The sequence below is a fragment of the Zea mays genome, chromosome 6 (assembly GCF_902167145.1).
Source record: "Zea mays cultivar B73 chromosome 6, Zm-B73-REFERENCE-NAM-5.0, whole genome shotgun sequence".
NCBI lineage: Eukaryota > Viridiplantae > Streptophyta > Magnoliopsida > Poales > Poaceae > Zea > Zea mays.
Genome location: NC_050101.1, coordinates 166,237,744 through 166,242,459, shown reverse-complemented (window position 1 = coordinate 166,242,459; position 4,716 = coordinate 166,237,744).

Sequence of the window (4,716 nt, the reverse complement as noted above, 5' to 3'; positions counted from 1 at the left end):
GTCCGGTGCACATGATAGTGAATAGTAACCTGTCCAGTGCACAGACAATGAATAGTAACCTGTCCGGTGCACCAACGGCTAGCTCTTCGAGATAAGGAAACTGTCAATCAGATCCGTTACTGTTCACTGTCCGGTGCGCCACCGGACATCCGGTGCACTCGCAACCAGGGAAGGCTGGGAGCTTCCAAATGAAGCTCCAACGGCTCCTAGGCCCTTTGGGGCTATAAAAGAGACCCCTAGGCGACTCAAACAAGTACACAAGAGCAGCCAACAAGTGCATACATCATTTGGATCAATTCTCTCTCTCCCTCTCTTGTGTATCTCTCTAGTTTGTGTAGAGGCGAAGTTATAAGCCTTTAGAGAGAGGGAAAGTGCTGTTGAGAGCTAGAGCAAAATCTTGAGTGCATTGTTACTCTGCCGGAGTGCTGTCGAGAAGATTGTAAGCAGCCACGACATCGTTGTAACTGATATCAACATAGTGGAAGGCTCTATCTGTCGCACTGACAGATCTGAGCAAACGGAGGAAGGAGTTGAAATAGACTCCAAACCAAGGTGTTGCTAACTCCAACGAGGACTAGGCAAGCATTTCAGGCTTGGCCGAACCTCGGGATAAATCGTTGTGTCTGTGTGCTCTGCTCTGTGTTGTGTGCTGTTTCTCTGTCTTATTTGTTGTTTATACTTGCACTTCAATATTTATATGTGGTTCAAGCTGTCTTCGAAGTGCAGGGTATTTTAAGACAGGAACTTCTATTCCGCTGCAACCTACTCGAAGGGTCTTTCATTCCACTGCGATCCAGCCTTCGAGTAGAGTAAGAATTTCCAGTTTTAAAGTGATAATTATTATCCGCCTATTCACCCCCTCTAGGCGACATCCAGATCCTGTTCTCGGGCATAGGGAACTTTCATTGTTGCAACCCTAGGTTCTATTCATACTCTTCGTCTCTCCTGGATGCATCTCTCTCTCACCCATATCATAGTAGAATGGTTATTTAAATGGTCGCATCATCTTATAACCAGTTAACACATTGAAAGTGTGCTAGGTAGCCAGTTAAACTTTTTCATGTGGTTGTTGGTCACTCTACATCAATTTTACATGTATTATACCAAAAAATGTCCTTTTGGCCTTATATATCATGTTTAGAGAGCCAACTAGCTAGCAAGACATAAAATAGTCTTCTCCCACTAATTCAAATGTTTCATCCAAACATCACATTACAAGAGTTCAAATGTCAAAGCATTCCGCTTATGTCAATTTTGTTGGAGACGACATATGTCTTGTTTGATATTTTTCGGGGAAGAAATGTTTTAGCAAACGTGGCCAACTAATAACGGGTCCTAGCAAATATGCAATCATCACTAAGAAAAACCAACATGTCGTGGCGTAATAGTTGTTGTCATATGATGTTTTATTGCTTTATAAATTTTTAAAACATATCATAAAATAATTACAAAGTTTAGTTTGACAAATATTGTTTATAAATTGGCACATCTCTTAAATTTGATAAGTCAACATCATTGAAATGAAATGCCATTGGATTTTGGTAATCATCAATGATTCAAAAATGTGCCAGAACTTAAATTCAATTGACTTTGAAGTTTGAAACGACATTAAAAACTTGTGAAATTATTTTGGCACATTTTGGAAAAGTTAAAATATCACAATAGTTGAGATCTTCCGTGAAACAAGTGAAACCTTCTCCTTATGGTTACACATTGCTGAGATCTCAAGTACGTTGGGGGAAGAAGAAACAAAAACGAGAAAATATAGGGAATGTTTCTGACTACCGCACTCTATGTTTTTTCAACTCTACTCCATATTTTTAGCTAAGTAGGTTTAGCTCCATGCAACTCTTTTACGGAAAAAGAATAAAGTAGAGGTGCTCAACAAACTCTAGGTTATTTATGGAGCTAATCCATAATGAAGTTTTTGGAGCGATACCAAACATCCCCCATAAAACCAGCAATAATATAACCCACATATCACTATCCATTGTGTTATTTTTGTCTATATGTGACCAAATGGGTCGGGCTTATGGGCCGGCACGAGGCATAACCATTTTGGTACGGCATGGATCGGATATGTCACGAGACGATAGTAATCGTGACGGTCGGCGCAAGGCCCGTCATGGGCCGTGCTTGAGTTTAGGTACATGCCCATTGGACAGCACGAGCACGATCTATTTACTATCAACCCATTTAGCATGATGCTAGACACAGATAGCTCATCAAACTGAGCACGACCCAATATGACCCGTTTGTGGCCTAACCTTACTTGTTCTAATTTAGCTCACCATATATATGAATATGACCAACTCGACACCCACTTTCAAGCTATTTTCGAGTCTGTTACAAAAATGGAGAAAAATAAGCAACAAAAATATGAAAAGGTTATTTTGAGCTCTATTACAAGGCGAGCCTCGGACCACCCGGCACGGTACCACGACACGGCACGATACTATATGCCGGCAGTCGGCACGACCCGTTTCTAAAACTAGTCGGATGGTGGTTGGACTCATACTTCGGCCATGAACGGACACGATATGACCCACTATTTATCTGTGCCGTGTGTCAACCCGATTAAATCGGCACGGCCCATTGACCACGTATATTTCTGTCGGTTGAAACTATAATCTAGCGGTTATAAAACTTTCGCTGCAGGTTCTAATGCGACCTGCAGTGATTGGTTGTTCTGCGGTGGCGTATATTTTCCAGCCTGATCAGTGTGCACGTAATGTGGCAAGTGGCATGCACAATTAATAATCCCTCCGCCAATTTAATTTCATAAACTGAGCGTGTGGTGTGACTTCCAGCAGTACTTTTTTTATATCGATTTAGGAAGTCACTTGGAACGTTTGGCGTGTTTAAGTTGCGCAGCGACTAATGAGTTTTTTTTTACGTAACCGACTGTGTCACTCGGTAAAATTAATATAAGCAATCGCGTTCGTGAAAGTGAGACCATCTATCTATTGGGCGGTGGTGAACTGGTCATTTATGCTACTCTTAACTTGATCAACTTTAACAGTTTAACTAGTGTAACCTGTGTGTCTCGGTCTCCTATATCGATTCCATTGTGTTTACGTCGAATATATAACGATTTATTAACACGCATTTGTCACTCCTATATACTAGTTGCTAGATCTCGTTTGACGAAAGTTCCGGCTTCCAGAAATCTACTGAAGGTAGGTGTGTATATATTTGTAGCTTAAAAAATCACGAGCCCGAAGCTAGGAGGACGTTGACGTTTAACTTATTTATCGTTTGAAATTAAATATAAATATTGGAACCAATTTGAATTTTCAAAACTTTTGTACATACTGGTGGAGCGCCTGGAGGTCGGTATATTCATGTGTGTGTGTGTGTGTTATATTTATTTGTAGCTCTAAAAATCATGCATGAACCCAAAGCTAGCTAGGAGTATGTTGATGTTTAATTTATTTATTGTCTAAATTAAATATGAATATCCGGATCAATTGAGCTTTCAGAACTTTTGTGCACCCTTGGAAACTAGCCACGCACGGCATCTTTACGCCATTTTCTACTCTTGAGAGATTGACTCACGCCCCACGCTAAATGTGCATAGACCCGCCACAAACAAGTCTCTTCACATGTTATACGCGACCATATCAGTATCTTACGCTATCTATTTTATATGTCCATTACAAATTATAAGATGCTTAGATATATAAATTTTGTTATGTAGTATTTAGATAAACGTGTACGGTGCGGCAGGAGAGGTAATTGCTGACGTGTTTGACTGTAATTTGGCTACGGTGTCGTGTAGGAGTAACTGAGGAAACACGCCAGCGTCATAATTAAAACCACACACACTGTCCTCACCGGTGACTCATGCTAAGGGCTAGTTTAGGAGTCACAAAACTAAAGAGGATTAGAGAGGCTAATTTTTTTTTCTTATTTTAAAATTAAATAAGAAGAAGAATCACAAAAAAGATTGAGATTGGAAGGGCTAAAATCTTTTTCTTATTTAAAATTGAATAAAAAAGTAGATTTTAGTCTTCCAATTTTCTCTACTATTTTAGCTTTCAAACCGGTCCTAATGGCTGACCATAACCTCAAGTGCTCTACTGAGGCCGGTCTCAGCATTGTCATACGCTGGGAACCGTCTAGACGTATACTTTTATGAGACTGTTATCATTATTTATTTACTTATGTATACGATACCATATCAATTTATTTAACATTCATAATAAATATTTGCTGAGATTGACATTTTTCAAAAATTTAGAAGGTTTTGAAGCCATACTTGAAGTAATCATGCATGCGTTGTGTATATAATAATGTTGATGAAGAAGCAAGTATCCGTATATTCCGATTGACAGGCACGTCACGTGCAACTAAATTCAAAAGATTACATCAGAATGGACGAGGTCAACAGTGACCTGTCTGTCTTTGGATCCATGGGCCTAGCTTCCAGGCCACACAGGAACAGGCCCACGGCTCACGGCACTACACGTGACTACGGATCCAAAACCCTGGGCCACAAACCGCAAACCGGATTGGAACATGGCCCGACCGACCTACTCATGCTGCCGCAGAGGGCTAGCGGCGTACGCCTGCTAGCCTAGGAGCACCTATATTTTTTTTCCCCTTCCTTCGATTCGATGACAGCAGCTAGGAGTATACTGGTACTGTTCTTCCCCAAAAGTAAATATACTCCCTCTATTAAAAAATGCAACAAAAAACACAAATAGAAGATAC